Here is a 21,515-nt window from a genome sequence, read left to right as displayed (position 1 = left end):
TGTGAGGCTATTGAGGGGCAATCCCCTTAAGGTTTTTAGAAGCCCTATTATTTAATAAAGAGAATCTGTGAGGTATACTCTTGAAATACTTTGAGGATCTTTGTCTTGCTGAAAGATTTTAGGAAGCATTAGATCTTTCTGAGGTTTTAACAAAGGTTCATATAGTCTCACTCTGGATTTTATCTTTGTTCTGAAATCTTTTCAGACTTGGAGAATCTTTTGCCATCTGGGGAGGCTAAGAATGAGAAACAAGATTTACTTTCAAACCCAACAAATCCCTGGCTTTTTAGTATTTTCTATAAATTTTGCTCAAAAATTAAACTTTCCATTTTAACTCATCTTTCACTCTCTTAATCATACATAGCTAAATAATTCAGTTGGCACTTCACTTTAAACATTCTGCTTTAAAATCTCCTTAGCCCAACCCATTAGGCCATTAGATACATTCCTTCCTTGTCTTCCACATCACTTCAAGTGACAATGTTGCTAAATGTTCCTCAACTTCCTATTAAGGGTCCCCTTTGCTCCTGCTTACAGGAACATTTTCTTTACTTTTCTTTAAGCCTTTACCAGCAGCCTCCTTGAGGCCCATAGGCTTCTACTAACAATATCTTCAAAACTCCTATAATTTCGGCACATCTCCCAGTCCTAAGCTGCAGATTCAGGTTTTGTTATGGTGACTCTCCACTGCCAGGTGACAAAAAGACTGTATCAGCTATAATTTGCATTAAAACAAACCATCCCAAAACAATGGCCTTAAAACAATAACAATCATTTCTTTTGCTCACCAATTTGGGGGATGACTGGGAAAGAGCCAGTGGGATGTTACCTAGGATCCCTCTAATGAGTTTTCAGTCAGTTGGTGGCTGGAGCTGAGGTCAGCTCAAATGCTTCTGCATCCACATATCTGGGGGCTAGGCTAGGAAGACCCAACCAGCTTGGAGCCAGATGTCTGGGGCTCCTCCGGCATCTCTCTGTGACTGTGGTCTCTCTACAGAGCAGCCTTAGGGTGGCTGGATTTCTTTTATGGTCACTGAAGGCTCCCAGCATGAGTGGCCCAAAAGGAACCATCAGAAGCTGCACAGTCCTTTCTAACCTAAGCTTGGAAATGACACAGTGTCACTTTTGCCACTTTTTATTTGTCTAGGCACTCCCAAATCCCAACTCAGGCTCAAGGGGTGTGGATAGAGACTCCAGTTCTTGATGGGAGGAGAGTCAGAGGATTGTGGACATGTTTTAAAACCACCACAGGTGGTTAAGTAGCATGTCCATGGTCACACAGCTGGAAAGAGACAGAGATGAGGTCTGAACCCTGGCATTCTGATTCTAGACGCACATCCTTCATTGCTAGTCTGCACTGCCTCCTCTGTCTGTAGACATGGAGGGAAGGGGTACATGATGCAGGAATGGGTGGGCCCTCTGTCTGGGGCAAGTTCCTGACTTGCTATCCTGTACTCAGCTTTCTCTCAGAAAGGTAGTGGGACTCCACTCCTGCAGGGGCTGCCTGATGTCAAATGAGGGAATGAACCATGGCTCCAGCAGCCTCCTCTGAAGGCATTTTCTCCTCCCTGAGATCACTTTCTTCCCCATGGCCATCAGTGCCTTGGCTGTGGTTTCCATGTCACTGTCACCACAGAGAGTGGTGAGACACCTGCTTGTCAGCTTGCCTCTGTGTCCTTACTTTCACCTTCTCACTAGGTGGGTTCACTTGGCAGGAGGAGGAGTGTCCCTTAACAGTACAGTCATGTCTGCAGGACTGTTTGGTGGAAAGCTCCCCCCAAAGCTGGAAGATAGTTCATCAGAAGGAGATGAGGCTCTGGACTTCCCCAGGCCATGGAGTTTTCCTAAATGTCCTTTATGGCTTGACTCTCTATAGATTTCAGCACACAAAGATTAAAAATTACATCTTTGTCATGAACATTCAAGTCCTAAATAGGGCTTGCATGATAGACAGATATTTCCAGTAATGGAAATTGGAATAATCCTTCCTATTCGGAGGACAAATCAGCCAAGAAACAAATGGTGAGCAGGCAGGGCCTCTGTGAATGGTTATGTAGTCTGTGCACTGCACAAAGGGGCCTGGCCAAGGAAATGAGTGAAATGGGGCCTGAAATCCACCCCCACATTCCACTGTCCAAACCATTCACCCTGGTGGGGGCCTGTATCTGCCTGAAAGAAAGAACAGCTTTTTCTCATTTGTCTGCCCAGAGGGGCACCTTTTCCTAACTCAACATAGATACCATATGTATTAGCAGCAGCACTAGGAAAAGGCTGGAAGATATAATAAAATATTATATTAACCTACTCCACAAGACAAGTAAGAGAAATTACCCCTGGAAAATAATAATAATAAATTTATTACATTTCAAGGAAGGGTTGAACAACTGGGCCTCAGGAGAGGCCAGAGCTAGGGCAGTTTCCAGGGCCTAAGCAACTAGAGTCAATGAACCTCCTCCTTAGAATACTTGCAGTAAAGCAGCCGCATTCCAACAGCTCCCAGCTGCTGCCTCTCAGTTCAAAATTCCAGAAGCTTGAAAGAATCTGGTTGGCCCATCTTAGTTTAGCGATTCCCGCCTCTCTACCAGCTATGGGAAGCATCATCTGGCATCAAGTCTGTGCCAGAGACTCGGTGGCTGAGCTCCTCATTCCCAGAGCCCAGGCCCTCAGTGTCAGCCGAACAGTCCTTCAAGAGTTGCCGGCAGCAGTTCTGCCCAGTTCTCTTGGATCTGTCACCCCTGGGAAGGCCAATAGCTAACGAATGATCTTCCCACAAAGTTGTGAGAAGCTGATCTGAGCCCCCAGCCAGAAGATCTTACTTATGAGTTCTTTCAGCATCAACGGAAAGTCAGTTCCTCATAGTCTTCTTACTGGTACTTGTGTCACAGACCAGACTGGAGCAGTCACTCAGCTCTATGAAACTATTCAGAGACCAACTGATGATCCAAGGTGAATTCTGGTAAAAAGTCACAGAATTAGTTTGTAGTGTCTTGTTTGGCAACCTCTTATTTTTTACAATTATGGTGCATTTAAAAATGATCTAACAGAAACTGACATAGCCACTCCCCAGAGCTGGCTGTTTTGCTTCAGATTTCCTTATCTTTTAAAAGAAAACATTACAGCTACAGCTAAGTCCCTGACCCATATCCCTTCTCCCTCCTGCCCACACAGATACGAGTGTTGTCCTGAAGTTGGTAGTATCATTTCCAAAAGTAATTTTCATTTTACTTTGCTTTCTGTCTGTCTCAGATGCAAAAGTTGAGTCAATCATACTCCTCAATGGCACATTCTCATCACCTATTCCTTGTGCACAAAAGCCCTCTCTTGTTTTATTTATTTATTCCTTTGATCCTTGTCCACTACTCCAGTCCCCCAGCCCCTAAAGGCAACCACATTAATGTACTTGACATTGCATCTTCGTTCGTATTTGTCCCTCTAAAACATATATTGCCATTCTGTGTACATGAATTTATAGTTAACATAAAATGATACAGTGCTATAGATTTTATTCTGTGTCTTGCCTTCTTCTATGAGCACTATATTTTTAAGGTCCATCCACACTGTTGGGTGTATATCCATCTATCACATTTGACTTATCCTGTTCTGAGCCATTCCTCCAGTGAGGTGGGGCAGAGAGTAGATGTTGAGGAGCTGCTTAGGAATAGGCTTGTCCTCAAGACTCTATCCCAGGAAAGAGATGTGCCAATGCCCCCTCCATGACCACATATGTGTGCACACATGTGCACACACACACACACATCTTCAGCTGGGGCCCTGGCAAGTGGAGGTGAGGGAAAGCAAGCTGGGAAGTCTATCAAAGTAGGACTTGTCCTAGAGCTCTGTTTCTTTGAAATCCAAATCCTTTCCTCCTCTAGGAAGCCTGCTCTGACCACCCCATTCCATGCAGGTTTCTCCCACTTCTGGGGACTGAATCTCACTTAATCATATACTACTATATTCTATTTACTACTAGTCTATTCTTTCTGTTACTACCTCCCTAATTAGACTGGAACCCTCCTGAAGGAAAGGACTATCTCTTGTCCTTTCTGTCTCTCTTGTGTAAGGCCTGGCCCAGAGGAAATGAGGGCAGATAGTGGGCAATTGAACAGTGATTTTGCTTAATTCAGGCCCTGCTCCCTTTTGCTTAATTCAGGCCATGCCATCTTTCAACCAATACTTATGTGCCAGGTTCTTAGAAGTCCAGAGAGGAAACATAACTGTTCCAGCTCTCCAGGAGCCCTTTTATGGGATAGAAACATCCAAACATGAAGTAGGACAACATGGAAAATGCAGAGTTGAGTAGATACCTGGGGTGTAGAGGAGGAAAAAACTCCAGCTCTGCACAGAGGGATGCTGGGGTGCTTCTAGAGGAGGTGACAGCCAAGCTATATCTGAAAAAGGAGAGCTGACTTTAGAACTGGGAGTAGGGCAAGGGGATTGCAAAATAAGATTGAGAGGATACAAGAAACATCAGTATTGTGTGCATTCCAGTTATTATGGCTGTGTAACTAATGACTGTAATGTTGGCATCAAACAACCATTTATGATGTTTGCAGATTCTTTGGGTCAGGAATCCAAACAAGGCATAAGAGGAAGGGCTTGCCTCTGCTCTATGTTGTTGGGGTCTCAACTGGAAGCATCCAAGGCTGGATTTTGGAATCACCTGAAGGCTCATTCATTCACAAAGCTAGAGGTTGGTGCTGACTGTGGGTCAGGAGCCTCAGTTCCTCTCCATGTGAGTCTTTCTATTGTTCTTTTCAGTCAGCCTAATTTGGGCTTCTTTGCGGCATAATGACTAGGTTCCTAGAATAAGCATCCCAAAAAAGAGAGAGAACCAGGTAGAAGAAATATCCTTGAACTGACCTAGCATCCCAAATCATCACTTCCTCCATACTCTGTTGGCCAGAGCAGGCACAAACCCCTGGTCTGATTCACTGAGAGAAAAGACCCCACCTCTCAGTGGGTGGAGGGTCAGGCACAGTGCAAGAAGAGCATGTGGGTTGGGATATATATTTTGGTACAGCCATCTTTGGAGAATACCGTCTCCATGATACATATTGACAGGATGGAGGGACAACAGAAGATGGACAGGCACCCAATATTGCTGAAGTACAATATGCAAAACAGAGGCAGTCAGATACAGGGCTACAAGGATAGCTCAAGCCAGGTTCTGGAGGGTCTTAAAAACCACCCTTAGGAGAATGCTTATATACAAGGGAGAACTTTGGAAGTCCAGGAATCCTGCCTTCTTATTCCCATCACCAGCACCTCCTCCTCCATGCTTGATCAGAAAATATGTAAGACTGTCTATGGAGGGGCTAAAGCAAAAGGAGTCTCAACTTGATCTGTGCCCTTGGAGTAAGAGTCAGAGGTAGCCAGCCACCATTCCCGACAATTGTCCCTCTGTGTCCATGTGTCCACACCTACATGGTCAAGCTCAGTCTCTTAGCCCGAGAGTCCCTTGGGTGCTGCCTGGGTGGCAGGTAGGGACTCTTCAGAAATGCCTTTCCAGATCCATGCTCAATGGTCCTGGGCAAAGCAAGACCTATGTTGATACAACACACAGGCCCATAAGGTGTAGGCCAAAGGGGCAGCCTCCTATCAAGGAGAAAGCTCTTGTTTGGTAGTCAGGAGTCCTTTGTTCTCATCTTGTCTGTGCCCGGTGAGTTATGGGCCTTGGGGAGGTTATTTACCCTGCTGGACCTCACAGGCAAATGCGAGAATTGCACTAGACAAGAGGTTTGTTTCTCCAAGTATAGTCACTGAAGCTCAGCAATTAAAATCACCTGGCTTGAAAACTACAGTGAAATACCACCTCACACTCACTAGAATGGCTTAAATAAAAAAGATTGACAACACCAAGTGCTTACAAGGATGTAGAGCAACAGGAATTCTCATACTTTGTCAGTGGGGATACAAAATTGTATACCCAACTTTAGAAAACAGCCTGGCAGTATCCATTAAAAGCTGAACACCTTCTCTATGACCCAGCAATTCCACTCCTAGATATATACCCAAAATACATAAAAACATGTCCACAAAAAAAGATTTGTTCAAAATGATCACAGCAGCTTCATTTATAACAGCCAAAAATTGGAAACAGTTCAAATGTCCATCAACAGGTAAACAGATAAATCAATAAAAAGAAACAAACTACTGATACACACAACTTGGGTGGATCTCAAAAACATTGTGTTGAATTGGATACGTTAGCATCAAAAGAGTGCATACTGTATAACTCCATTTATCACGAACACCAAAAACAGGTGACACACAACAGACAATGAGAGCAGTTGGAGGAATGGTTGCCTGGTGGGTGGGGAGTGGGGAAACTGGAAAGAGGGCCAATGAAACATTCTTTTTTTATCCAGAAGGCACAGACCCATACACTTAAAGATCCGTGCATTCCACCATTATTATTTAATTTCTTAAAAACAAAATCATCTGGACTTCCTGTTAAAAGGCAGCTTCCTAGGCGCCCCAGACCTACTGAGCTAAGGAGGTCTCTGGAGCGGGGCCTAGGAATCTGCATTCTCAACAGGCTCCAGCTTTGGCGAGAGCCTTAGATTTGAGGCCCGTGTTCCCAGGGGTCTCACCCACATGCGATCCCACCCGGCACGGGGCGCCTCCCACTCTCCCCAAGCCCCCGGTTCCCTGCCCAGTCTCCCCTGGTAACCAAGACAGGGCTTGAAAACCCTCAAATGCAGCCGCCCGGGGAGGGGCCGTCCACAGTGTCAGCGAGACAAGGGCAGATACAAAATGCGGTGTAATTGGCGGTTTTCTAATGCGCGGCCCTTTGTGCGGCGGCGCGGAGCCGGCGGCCGCGCTCCCAAGCCCGGGCCTTTCAGCCGCCGCGCTCCCCGCGTTCCGCGACGCATAATTAATCGGGCTTCACAGGGCCCCGGACAAAGGCGCCCATTCACCCCACCGCTCCTCCCCCCGGGGATATTGTTATTTCTAAAAACTTCAGCCAGCTGGGCCACAGAGAAACGTCAGCTCTGTGGGAGAATGAGCGGCCAGGCCGCCGAGGAGAGAGGGAGCTCTGTCTCCGCGCTCCGCGGGCTTAGAGCGGGCCAGGGCGCCCGGGTGGGCGGGGGGCCCAGGGGCTTTTCTTAAGTCGGCACGACTCCTCGGAAAGCCTCGTGATTTCCATGGGGCCCTGGAGGACAGCACCATGGAAATGGTAATGGGGGCATTGAGGCTGGTTCTTAGGGAAGGAGAAGGGGGTGCATTCACGCTGGCCGACCATGGCACATCTCCCGGTGGGAGGGGCCGGTGAATGGCCAACCGGGAGCGGGGGCCGGGGTGCCCCCACCTGTACCAGGCCCTCCCAGACACCAGGAAACATGCAACGTGGAATAAAAGGCCTGGGTCTGGGTCTGTGAAACCTGCAGTAAAGTCAGGGGCTGGGGATGTAAAGACCCCCTAGTCACCAGGGAATCGGGATCCCAGAGTGTGGGATGGGGCACAGGCCTATGTATCTCCAGTACCTCTGAAGCACCCGCGACAGACAGACAGACAGACAGAGAGACACACACACACACACAAACTGGATTACCTCCCAGCACTGACCCAGAGACATGATGGCTCAAGTACCTCACCTCCCACTTCACAGAAAAGGAAACAGGCCCAAGGATGTAAACCGACTTGCCCACAGCAACAGGCCAAAGCCGCAACTGGACCTTGGGTGTGCTGGCTGAGTACAGGAGCAGAACAGGAGGGAGAGCCTGCTGAACAGGGAGGTTTCATCTCTTCCCCAGAGCAGGTCTTGACTGCTCAGGCCTGCTCTAGCTCTGCCTTCCCTGACGTCTCCTTGCAGGAGACTGATCTGCTCAGTTAAATACTTCCACAACGTTCTGTCTCATGGGGTCACTGGGTCTTCTCCTCCCCTCTCCATCAGAGGCACCCTTGAGTGTGGGCCCAGAGATCACACTGGTTTGTGTCCAGGCCAGTGCCAGTAGAAGAGCTTCAGCCAAGGCTCATCGCATGTGAATGGCATCTCATCACCCCGGGGTCCAGTCTTCTAGGCTGCATCCCCCTTCAAAGCCCAGTGCTCTCTCTAGGCCCAGCAGAGGGCCTGATTCCACATAAGCAATCAGTGCTAGGCTTCCCCTTTACCACTGAACCCTAGGGAATGGGCACCCATTCATTCTTCCTCCCAAAGCTGAGAGCTGTCATGAACACCCACCACAGATTTCCAAAACCTCAGCGTCCTGAACACCTCCCAGAACAAGCGGGGCCTTTCCAAAACCCTGCCCAGCCCAGCCCATCTTGTAGAGACGTTCTGTCCCTCAGCTGTACTATGGAAAATGTTCCCTCAGCCTAAGACTGCCAGTCCTAAGCAGGACCACAGGCCTCAGAGCCAGAGCACACCATAGAGCCTTGCTCCTCCTGCAAGTCAAGGAAAGGAAGCCTCTTGTATTTTCATAGGAGCTCAGGCTGGCCTCCAAGACCCAGAGTGGGTGCCCAACTAAGCTCACTTTGCTTCCACCAGGCCATGCTGGACGCTGGAAAACCAACAGCATGTGACATTTATATCTGTGGGTGGGAGAATATGCAGAAAACTCAAGAACAACGTGGAGGGAAAGAGAGCAGAGAGTTCAGCCAAGGCCTGGCCAGGCCTCTAAGGAGGCAGATCAGCTGTCCAGTAACAAGCCAATTCAGGCACTGAAGCCAGTGGACTTTCCCAGAGGGACTCAGTGACCTAGACGGCCCCCAGTGGCCAGGCCACCAGCATGGCATCAAGCAGAAAAACAAGCTAGCTGTCTCCCATTAAATAAGTTTTATTTAGGATACAGAGTGATCTGATACTGTCTAGAAATGAGAGAAAGAAGGGTCAGCTCTTAGGAAACCAGACTATGTAAAACAATGTCCTTAAACTACACACTGAAGTGTTTGGGGATAAAGGAATAAAATATCTCTTAACTTGTTCTTAAACGATTCCATAAAAAGTAAATAATTGGTGAAAATAATTGGTGAATCTTGGAAAATGGCTTACAGAAATTACCTGTGAATACTCTTATAATTTTTCTGAAGTTTGAGATTAAAAAGCAACAAACTGGAGGAAACACACACACACACACACATACACACACACACACCAACAGAACATCAGTATTCCAAATCCTATATCCAGAGATGGGACTCAGTTCTCCTGCTGTCCCTCTCCCCCATACATGCACTCTCACAAGCAGTTTTCACTATCTTCTATCAGAGCAGTTGGAACCCCAGTCGGTTTGAAGGTCCTTAAGGGTAAGGCCTGTGTTATTATCTCTATAATCCTATTCCAGCTAACACTGTGCTTTGTAAACAGTAGGCATTCAACCAGACCTGGCATCCAAACACTTGCCATGGAAGGTTTCCAGCTCTTGAGTGACATGGAAGGAGGAAGAGAAGGATTCCCATGGGTTTCCTCCCCTCTCCATCAGAGGCACCCTTGAGCGTGGGTCAGTGAGAAAAAGGAACCAAGAAAGATGGTAGAGTTCATAAAAATTTTCCAGTTCAATTTCTTCCTGTCAGAACTACTGATCTTTTCTCAAGGTTAGTAGTCAGACTCACCTCATCAGATCCTTCCATCCTTCCACAAAGCTTGGAAAGTAAATCAGCCCCAGTGAAGCTGCCCCATAGGGTCCCCCCAGAGCACTTACAGACATACACAGCCTGAACCTGACCATGTGCACTTCAACATGTGGTTACCAAAGTCAATAATGTATTTATTTAAACACGGTCTGGTTCTCTGTTTCATGTAAATCTTGTCTCCCCAGTGAGACCACAGGGCTAAGGGCCTTGCTTCCTCCTGCTCCTCTGCATGGCCACCCTCATGGGCTTAGCAGAGACACAGACCCGCAATGAGCCCGCAAGGGCTTCCACTAGGGAACACATCTGGTTTGCTCTCTTCTGTATCCCCAGCACTTAGCACAGTGGTGGGCACACATTTGGTGCTCAGTAAAGATTCCCTGAGTAACAGTGAGCGGGGGGCTTTCTGAGTCGAGTTGCCTTCTTCGCCGAGGGCACATGCACAGTCTCTCGGAGAGTTGTAATTTGCAGTTAGATGCTCACCAAGGAGGCAGAACCAGTGCACCCTCTTGCCCATCCTCAGAGCGGGTTCCTCTGGCTGCTGATTCTACCATGTCCCTGAGAAAGACCGTGACACTGTCTGGCTAGTGTGACATGGTCAGCAGTGGGACAGATGGACTCTGCCTCTGAGTGCTCCTCTTGCAATCCTCTGGGGTGGGGACAAGTAGCTGTGCTCAGCACATTGCTGGGGGGCTGGACCTTCTTTGAGAGAACTCTGAGTCAAAGTTACGGTGCTCCCCATCCCCACCCATCACTCTGTCGTCACATACACATGAATAAGGCTGAGCACAGGGGGTGGCAGAGTGCAGCACCCTGCACATGCCAGAGGCTGAGTCTGTGTGCAGGAAGGTGTGGAGGTCACCAGGAGCTCCATTTGCTCATACTTGGAGCCAGGGTACTTGTTATGGGGTAGCAGGACTACTGGCAGAAATAGGAAACTAAGGCATGGAAATCTTCAATCTGGCCCTCAGAACCAACTCCAGGGCTAGGAGACTTGTGCAGTATTCTTCCTGCTGCTACCACGGGTCCTGAGCCCAGGTCAGCACAGGCAGGAGCTAAACAGTCCAGGAGTTGAACGATCAGGTCCAAGATGGTCCTGGCTGTAGGGACAGGGTATTGCAGGCTGCCCAAAGACATCTCTGCACATCTTGGGGGAGCAGCAGTTCCTCCCTTAACATCCCCCACCATGGGGCTGGGCCTTCTTGACAAAGCTGCTTCCTCTTTCTTGGCACCTCTCTCCATTTCCCCGTGCCCCTTTAGAAGAAGCCACTTGCTGAGCCCTTGGGGCAGGAGTGAGCAGGTTCCCAGCACACTCTGTGTTTGCTTCCAATCCAAGGAAAAGCCAGGCTCCCTGGCTGGGGAACTCATTCTCCCTCCTCCTCTCCCTTTCTTTTCTTTTTCCCTCCCCTTCACCTTCCCCCAGCCCCAATGGCCCAACTCTAAGAACTTCCAAAGTGACAACATGTGGGCCCAAATCAAACCCTTGTCCTTAGGCCCCTGCTGGCATGTCTCCCAGACTGCCCACCTTCCTCCTCCAGCTCTGTAGCCACCCTCCTCACCCCCACCCCCGCCATTCCTCTTTGTGGACAACTTTCTAAATGCAGCCAAACTTCCCCTTTCGGTCCACAGGCCCCATTAAAACAGCTGCAAAACATCAGCAGCTCTGCAGAAGTTCTCTCGCAAAGCTGAGCTGACAGCAACACCCTCTGGCTCTTTCCCTGCTTCCCCGCTCCCAGGCTCTGGAAGGCCAGGTTCCTCTGCCAGTAAAAAGTGGGGAGACCCCCTCCGGTACTTGTTCCCAGAGACACCATCTCCCCAACAATCTAATCTAGAGAGGACTCTCCGAGGGGCCCAGCTAAGTGCAGTCAGTGCAAGGAGACTGCGCAAAGACTGGCCTGGTTTCCTGACTCTGCTGGTCTGTGGGACCCTGGGCCATTCCCTTACCCCAGCCCAACACAGTCCTCTTGTTTGTAGAATGAAGGGACAGACTTGTTGATTTTCCAGGTCCGTTCCGAGTCTACAATTCCAGAGATCTGTACTTTCTCCCTGGGGTTATCTGACTCAAACCCAGGACTCCTAAACTGCATCCCGTGTTCTCTCTGTGACGTTTGGCCCTCAGTTAAATAGTAGCTTTTACTCCTGGCCACACATCAGAATTACCTGGAGAGATTTTACAATATATCCATCCTGGGCCACACTCCAGACCAATGAAATTAATATCTCAGGTTGGGGTCTGGTAATTAGTCTGTATTAAAAGTTATCCAGGTGATTCTGAATGAGCACCCTTGTGGAACCCTTGTGGAAAAGGCTTCCAGAAACTAAAGATGATCCTATACACCAGAGGTGCCTGCCTGCTCCCTACCATGCCCCTGAGAACACCCCATGCACCTCCAGGGCAGACAGCCCCAGGACTGAAGTCCAGGAACTGGAAACCAACCTCAGCAAGAGGCAGGAGGCCCCGGACAGTTCCCTGAGTGCTTTTGTGTGGATTGAGGAAAGGAAAATAGAGAAGGGAAACTGAAGCAAGGCCAGATGCAGTGAAGGAGAAAAAGACCAGAGAAAGGGGAAGGGCCCAGAGGTCAGAGAGTCATGTGAATGGCAATTAGGGAACAAAGCCCCCTCCATTGTGCCCCCCTGCTTCCCCCTCATCAATCCTCGCTGGGCCTGGTATGAAGCCCTCTGCAGCCAGCACCCAGGGCGGAGTGGCATGGCTGCCCTTGAGGCCCAGGACGGAAAGTCTAAATCCAGAAATGTGCCAGGTGGAAATCTGTGAGCCCTGTATAGCCACACCCTCCCTAGGCAGAGGCAGCAAGCCTCCTCACATCCCCCCTCCTCTCTACTCACCAGAGCCAGGGGCTCCTACTGCACATTTAAGAAAAGGCACTTGGCCATTCCTAGACCAGAGTAAAGACTGAGTCCCACTCCCAAGACACTTGACATCACATCGAGGTGACCCAGGTGATGCTGTGACCTTGAGCAAGCCGCCTCCCTCCCCTCTCTGGGCCTTAGTGCCTGGTCTCATCTGCCTTCCTGTGGAGGCAATTTTGGAAGGAAGGGATGTTGTTGTAGTGTGGGAGTCAAGATCTGGGCTCTGCGGACAGAGGCCTGGCCTTATGTCCTGGCTCCAGCACTGAAGAGCATTGCGAGCCCTGCGTCCTCACCCGCAGGACCTGAGTTAACAGACTGATGAGGGAGAGGGAGAGGGAGAAGACACCACCAGTCTAAACGAATGTGGGAATGATATCTAAAACAAAAAGGGACCGGCCTTTGCAAAGCAAAAGACGGCAACCTCAAGAGAAAACCGGGCAAAGGATGTGAGTGGGTCACTGACGGTGGCGGGAATAAGCACACACTGGGTACCAGGGAACGCAGCCGCAGGTTTCTGTCAGGGGAGGAGATGCAGGTGAAGAATGGGACAAAAGGGATGGTAAAACCTGGGGGCAATTTTGCACCTCCCCCCTCAGGGTACATTTGGCAACATGCGGAGAGATGTTCTGGGTTGTCACAGGATGGGGCTGGGGGTGTGGGGGGTGTCCTGCTGCCACCTGATGAGCAGGAGCCAGGGGCGCTGCAAGGCACCCTGCAGTGCATGGGAGAGGCCCCCACACTGAAGACGTGTGTTGCCCGAAATACCAGCAGTGCTGAACTTGAGAAACCCTGGATAGATAGATAGAGAAACAGGTGATGAGGGCGCCTTGCTAGAAAATGGCTGAAAATGTACCAGGAGCTGCTGAGGCATAGGATTCTTTAAAATAAATCCATTAAATGGCTGTAATAATGGTTCTCACATGTCTGGCACACAAAAGAGTGGTCAATTCATGTTTGCTGCTCTTTCCTTGAGGGATCTGAACTCTGTGTGCTCAGCAGCACAGCTGCGGGTCTCCAGCCAGAGGGACTCCCATGTCCCCCAGAGGCGGTAGAGCAGCCCCGGGGGGGGGCAGCCCGGCTCTGGCCGCTGTGCCCCTGTGGTGGGGTGGAGGGAAGCATAGTTGTAGAAGGGCAAGGAAGGAAAAGGGAAAGACGGGTGGGAGTGCCTGGGGAGCGGGGCTGCGGGCAGGGAAGCGAAGAGGAAGAGAAAGGAGACACTGCAAGTTTCTGTGTTTCACAACATCACAACAATACCCATGAAGCCAGGGCCACAGGGAGAAGTTCGCATTGAGCAATGGCTGCGGTTCTCTCCTCAGATTCATGGAAAACCCTCTCTTCACACCCTTTGGTTCAGTGAAGCCAGTCCCTCCACCATCTCCACACTGGCCCACGCAGCCTCCACGCCTTGAGCCTTCCCCGCCCTGCGGCCTCCTCTGCACTCCTCTCCCCCACCGCCTGGCCAATCCTCCAACGTTTGTTTTCCAGGTGGGAACTCCTGCTCTGCTCCCACCAGGGCCCCAAAGCGACTGACAAGACACATCCCAAATCACCAACGGCAGCAGCATTCCAGCTGTCAGAACCAGCATCTGGAAGGAAATAATCTCCCTTACGTAACAGGCCAAGAGAGTCTCTAAGGTTCTTAAAGCCCTTAAAGTCTCTAGGGTTTTTGGAGCCCCAACTTTGTCTCTGAGCTTCCTGGAAGCCCAAGTAAAATGAGATTTGAGGTCAATTTTGTGAGTCACATTGCCCTTAAGTCAGAAGCCCACCGATTTCTCCAAGGATGCAGAGCTTTGTCAGGAACTGGAGCCTAAAATATATTCCACTTGTAGGTCTGACAGAGGGCACTGGCTGAGGCAGTGAATACTAGCAACAGCAGTGTCCCGAAATAAACACAACAGCCGACACCCCCACCCCCCAGCCATTTTCCATAAAATCCAATTCTAAGGGAAGGACAAGAAAGATTTGTGGGGGCTAAATCATGTGGTCCAAGAGCGACTCAGCTTCATGAGCATCCAACTTAGTCCAGGGATAAGTCTCATCTGGAAGAATGGATGGAATGCGTGGCCTTTAAATAACCCCCATGAACTTTATTTCTCTCAACTGAGCTTTTGATAAAACTCGGGCAGCAGGAGGCAGCTGTTGGCTGTAACCTCTGACAAGGGTCTGGCAGACAGCGCTCTGGTGCTGGGTGAGGGTGGGGCTCTGGGGCCCTGGCACCTGCAGGAGCATCATTCATGGATTCAGCTATTCACAGCCTGTCCCCAAGGCCCAGCACATGCAGGCCTTTCTCATTTTGTTGCCTGAAGTGGAACTGGACTGGGAGGCTGGCGGAAGCAGGAGCAGGGTCCAGAGCTTGTAGGGATGCCGGACAGCCCTGAGAGCCCGGTCTCACTTTGAGCCATTATTAATATCCCAAAATAAATGAGTGTAATAATAGCTCTCCTTTATTGTGGGTTTAGGTGTTATGTCACTACCTCAATTAATGTTTACAACTAAGCTCCTCAGTAGATACTACAAATGTCCTCATTTTATAGATGAATAAACTGGGGCTCTGCAGGCCAAAATAACACAACTAGTCAGAGTAGAAGCTATGATGCCCACTCAAATCTGTCTGCTTCCAGAGTTCACATGCCGTTAGCCGCTGCACCATGATACCCCGCCACACACACTGCGAGATAAAACCTGTGGGAAGAGCGAAAAGGCAGTTAACTTGTGGCATGAGAGCACAGGAAACACATGACTCTCAGAATGCGATTCTGGAGAGAGCCGGAAGCCTGCAGCAACGTTCTGACTGTGGGGCTTCTCAAACCCTCAAACATCCAGAGCCTGCTGGGCTGTAAACACAGTTGCACACAAGTTTCTGTAAAAGTCGGGGGGCGAGGAGTGTTGCAGGGCAGGGCCCAGCTCAAACAGAGCCTGCAGGGCTGCGGGTAAAGGACACCCCAGACCAAGCTCAAGATGCCTCCAGAAGCTGCTGGGGATTCCTCTGCACGCTGATGAATGAGCAACGCAGAGTCCAACCCTCTGGGCTGGAGGGTAGGGCCATGCCAGTTTGGGCCAGGGATCCCTGCTGGGCACTGCCAGGAGGGCATCCTGTCATTTCCTGGAGAACCAGCAGGTGGGACAAAATAGAACCTGTGAAGTTGTCTTCCCAGCAGGTATCTCTGTGACTCTCTCCTAGCTCATGATGCCAAGGCTCCATCCCCTTTGACTGGATACGTGGACCTTCCTTAGGAGGTCTCTTTAGAATCAGGACCTAGTGTCCGGATCCATGAAAGCCTTCCTCATCAGATAGCAATATGCTGACAAGCGTGGCCTGGGCTCAGCCCCCTGAAATCGGATGACTCAGAATGATGTGCCTTCTCTCCGTGGATGTGCTTACCCAGCACTGGCAAGGGAAGCCCTGTGTTAGGTGTTAGGATAAGGAGAGGAGTCAGGCCCAGCCCTTGCCCTCATGGGGTTTACAGTCTAGGAAAGGGTGCAGAAGTGGGAATGCATTGGGGCATCTTCATAAACTGCTTCTAAAACACTGAGAAAGCAAGAAGTGAGGGGAGGAGGGATATACCTACAAACTAGATCCAGAATCTAACCACGTCTCACCTCGCCCCCACTCCCTGGTACCATGGGCTCTGGCCTAGAAATTACTGTGGGTCCTGCACACAGCAGGCCTGCACCTACCACAGGGCCTTTGCTCTTGCTGTTCCTTTTGCCCTTCTGCAGGTATCCTCATGAGTCAGCATCTTCAAGTCTGGGCTCAGATGCCCTTCTCTATGAGGCTTTTCCTTTGCCAATTAAAGTTAACAGCAATGCCCCTCTCTGCCGGTCCACGACTGTTTCAGTTGGTCTGATGTAAGGGGGCTTTGCTCACTAACTCCTCATAGCCCACTCTCTCAATAACTCAGGACAGGTTTCCACTGGACTTGACCAGAGACTCTGTCCCTGGCCCATAACAGTACACCCAGCAGTGACCCTCTGTGCCAACCATCAGCTGGCAAGGCTGGCTCCTTCAACTTGCCTACCTTAGGGCTGGTCCTCTCCCATGCTGGAGAAATTCCAGCAGAGCCTGGGCAGCCTTCACCCCATCCTCCGGACCAAACTGTAGCTCTGACCTGTTGTAGCAAGACTGAGTAGCTAGTCACCAGACTCACTCTCTGTTCTTCCTGGGCACCCATCTGGACTACATTTCCAGCTGCTGTGCCATCGAGGGTGGCCGATGCAGGGTGAGCAAAAGCCGAGTGTCTCTCTTCTGGGCTGAGGACATCAAGAGGCAGGGGTATCTCATCCATCTCTCTTTTCCCTTCTGCCTGATCTCGTGGCCTAGGAGATGGCAGAGCCACAAGACATAAGGAGCCTGGGTGCTTGAATCTCTGCTCGTAGGAAGCCTGCCTGCCAGTCAGAGCCCACTTGGACTTATGTGAGTAAAAAATGAACATTGTGAACATCCTACATTTTGGAAGTTGACTACTGTACGAATTTGGTGTTTAACTTTCTGCCTCTCTAGGGACTCTGTCTGGGCCTGTCCTCCCTCCAGTGATCCTCTGTCCCCTCCCCCAGTTGCATTCCCCACCTGAACTTTTTCTCTTCTTCCACAGTCTAGACCAGGCCTCCAGTGATGACTGAGCAGCTCATGAATGAATCCTTCCTACTCTTGGGAATCCGTGAGTTGATGTTTTAAGGCAGCTTGGCGAAGAGGGAAGGCTCTTCCCACTACCTCTCTATAAGCCTGGTTCCAATGGTGTGTGGCTTTGGGTGAGACTCCAACCTTACAGAGACTCAGCTTCCTCATCCTTAAAATGGGAACAATAGCATCTGCTCATGCCTCTTCATAGAGGAAAAGATGGGGGGCCTTGATATGTGGGAGCAGCTGCTCTGAGCTGGACTCCCTGCTAACATCACCTCACTTAGAGCACTTACCTCAGATACAGACGCTGAGGCATACTGAGGTTTAAAGTAGCCTGCCCAAGCTCACCCAGTGAGTAAGTAGCTGCTCCCACCCCTGACTGGTCCTCCCCATCTCCTCTCCCTCACTGAATGGCACCACTACCCACCGAACAGCTCAACAAAGAGACTTCAGGTCATCCCTGATTCCTCCCTCACCCTCATCTCCCATAGACACTTCAGCACCAGAGCCCAGTTGCTTTACTGTAATAAACAGCTCTCCAATCTAGCCTTTTGCTCCATCTCTGCTGCTACCAGACTGGTCCAAGGCCCCCATGTCTTTCCTGGACTGCTGCACTAGCCTTCTCAGTGGTCTCCACACAGCTCTTCCTCCATGCAGCAGCCACGGGCATCTTTTGGAAATGCGTATCTGACCATGCCGACTCTCAGGTCAAGACAGCTCAATGGCTTCCTCCTGCTCTTATGGCAAAGCCTCGTCATGGTCTGCCCGGCTTGAGAGACCAGCCTCTTCTAGAACCACATCCCCGTGTCCCTCCTCTCTCCATTCCAGTCAGGGCAGCCTTCCTCCAGCCCTATGAACCCTCACTAGTCCCTTACTTGGTGGGACCATCCTTTGTACACACTCTTCCTTCTGCATGGAACACCCTTCCTTCCCCTCTTCACCTGGTTTACTCCAATCACCCTTCATATCTCATGTCTGGTATCATTTCCTCAAGAACTTTTTCCTGACCTTTTTGACTATGTGGCATCCCCCAATAGCACTCATCACTGCTATTATTTTTATGCCTATCTGAGTAATTATTTGATTAGGGTGCATCTCCCTTACATGAGTTTTAAGCTCCGTGAGGACAGGAACTGTAAGCATTTCATTCACCATTGAAACCCAGAGTCTAACACAGTGTCTAACACATAGTTGAACTTCACTATTGGCTGAATGACTGAATCACTGACAGCTAGAATTGAAATCCAAGTTCACGATTCCTCACTCATCACTCACTATGAGGAACTATATTAGTCTGCTTAGGCGGCCATAACAAAACGCCACAGACTGGGTGGCTACAACTGAAATTCATTTTCTCCTAGTTCTAGAGGCTGGAAGTTCAAGATAAGATGCCAGCTGATTGAGTTTCTGGTGAAACTTATCTCCTTAGCTTGCAGATGCCCCTTCTAGCTGTGTCCTCCCATGGCCTTTTCTCTGTGCACATGAGGATAGAGAGTCTCTTCTTATAAAGACACCAGTCCTATAGGATTAGGGCCCCACCCCTACAACCTCATTAACTGTAATTACCTCCTTAAAGGCCCCATCTCAAATACTGCCACACCTGGGCTTAGGGGTGTTGTGTCCACAAAGCAATCTGGGGGAACACAACTCATGCCATAACATTCTGTCATCTAGGTCCCCAAATTCATATCATTCTCCATGCCAGATATATTCATCCTATTCCAATAGTTCCAAAAGTTGTAACCCATCCCAGCATCAATTCCAAGTCCAAAGTCTCACAAAATGTCATCTAAAATCAGGTATAGGTGAGACTCTCAAGGTATGGTTCATCCTGTGGCAAAATTCTCCTCCAGCTGTGAACCTATAAACTAGACAAATCATATGCTTCCAAAACATGATGGTGGGACATCATAGGACAGACATTCCCGTCCATCCAAATGGAAGAAGCTGGGAAAAAGAAAGGGATAACAGGTCTGGTGCAAGTCCAAAACTAGTCAGGTAAATTCTGTTAGATCTTAAGGCTCCAGGTTAATCTTCTTTAACTCAGCGTTCTGCCCTCTGTGCACACTGGCACGGCCGTGACACCCTCACAGCCTTAGGCAGTGCCCTGCCTGCTTGGCTTTTCTGGGTGGCCTAGTCCCTAAGGCACCAGGCTGGCATCCTGGTCCTCTGAAACCAGGAGGTAACAGCCTGTCCCCTGATGATCTCTGAATCACCTTTAGGATCTTTTTCCCTTCTCTTGAAGGATAACCTTGTTTGAAGCTGACTCGCTCTGTTGTCCTGTCCTGTACATCCCAGAAATCCAACAGCCTTCCTTCATTCTATTTTCTCTATCTCTTTTAGTCCCAGCTGGCAGTGCCTCTCTGGTATAATCCCATCTCCATTTCTGGCTTCAGCTGAGATGGCTGATTAAATTTGTGGGTGATTCTCTGTGGCATGATCATCCAGCCACAACCCTGGTGTTTTCTCCAAAACACACTTTCTCATTTTTTGCAACAAGGATAGGCTGAGGATCTTCCAAATCTTCAAGTTCTGATTTCTTTTTGCTTAACAATTCCTTCAATTGATCTCTCTTCTCTCATACTTTTTTACATTTTATAAGCAGTAAGGAGGAGCCAGGCCTCAATTTCAACACTTGGAAATTTCTGCTAAATATCCCAGGCTGTAAGGGGAGGGGTGTGGGAAGGCGGGTCGGGAGGGAGGGAGAAGGGGACTGAGGGGTATTATGTTTAGTACACATGGTGTGGGGGATCATGGGGAGAACAGTGTATCACAGAGAAGGGACATAGTGGATCTCTGGCAACTTGCTGCACTGATGGACAGTGACTGCATTGGGGTATGGGTGGGGACTTGATAATATGGGTAAATGTAGTAACATTGTTTTTTCATATGAAACCTTCATAAGAGTGTATATCAATCAACCTTAATAAAAAATTTAAAAATATATATATGTCGCAGACTGTCACTCACAAATTCTACATTCCACAAAACACTAGAATACAAGTCAGCCAAGTTCGTTGCTACTTTGTAACAAGGACTGCCTTTCCTTCAGCTTCAGATAACATGTTGCTCATTTGCACAGTAAGAGATCCTACCAGAAGCACCTCTGCTATTCATAGTCTCCTAACATTCTGTTCACAATATTCTCTACAGCTCTCCTGTTTTCTTGCTAAGTCATCACCAGAATCACCTTTAATGTTCATATTTCTACCAATGGTCCCTTCAAAGCCATCTAGGATTTTTCTAGCAAGCACCTCAAAACTTCCAGCCTCTACTCATTATCCAATTCCAAATCCACTTTCACATTTTTAGGTTTTGTTATAGCAACGCCCTATTCTCAGTACCATAATCTGTATTATTCAGGGTTCTCCGAAGAAACAGAATCAATAGGATATATCTATGTATCTGTATCTACAGATAAAGAAATTTATTATAAGGAATTGGGTTAGGCAGTTATAGAGGCTGACATGTCCAAAATCTGAAGACCTGATATTCCAGTTCAAGTCTGAAGGTCGACAGGCTGCGGTGGAAGCAGAAATAGCCAATGTCCCAGTCTGAAAGTTATCAGGTAGGAGAAATCTCTCTTACCTCAGGGGAAGTTCAGCCTTTTGTTATATTCAGGCCTTCAACTGATTGAATGAGGCCCATTTACATTATGGAGGGCAATTTACTGGTCTACGTATCGGGTCACGTCCCGCCCAGGGCTCTGGTCGGTGGTGACAGTGATAAAGACACAGACCTGGTTCGTTCTCCAATCTTTATTCTTGAGTCTTCAGTACATGCCAAGCTAATGGTGGGGAGAGCTCTCTCTTTATGCTTCAGTACATCACTTATATAGGGTAGCTAAGCCTATTGGGTGAGCGATCACGGGTGACCTTTAAGCTGATAGGTAGCATGTGCTATACTAACCTGAGAGCACGAGCTTAGCACGAGCATGGAACTACTTATATGGTCTGGGAGGGGGATTTTCCTACTCGGCAGGGCGGATACGTGGGATGTTCCACTGCCGGATGTGAGCGCCATCTTAGAAGGGCTGGGGTCCGACCTTGGCCACGGTTCGGACCTCCACAGTCTACCAATTTAAATGTTAATCTCATTCAAAAGTATCTTCACAGAAACACCCAGAATAATGTTTGACCAACTATCTGGGCACTGTGTAGCCCAGTCAAGTTGACACAAAATTAACCATTACAGGAATCACACTAGAAAGTACATGTGATCAAGGCTTAATGGGTATCCAGGACCAGTGCAAGGGGTTAGCATCAGAGCTGGAATTGCGATTTGCCACTCTCTCATTCCATGCACATGTATCATACACCTACTAGAAGTGTCTCAGTGATCGACTGCTGTGTAACAAACTGCTCCAAAACTCAGTGGCTTAACACATCAATGACTTATTATTTCTCATGATTTTGTGGGTCAGGAAACTGGGCAGGGCTCAGCTGAGTGGTTC

Source organism: Manis javanica, chromosome 1 (genome assembly GCF_040802235.1).
Source record: "Manis javanica isolate MJ-LG chromosome 1, MJ_LKY, whole genome shotgun sequence".
In the NCBI taxonomy this organism is placed as follows: domain Eukaryota; kingdom Metazoa; phylum Chordata; class Mammalia; order Pholidota; family Manidae; genus Manis; species Manis javanica.
This window is presented reverse-complemented; position numbering follows the sequence as displayed.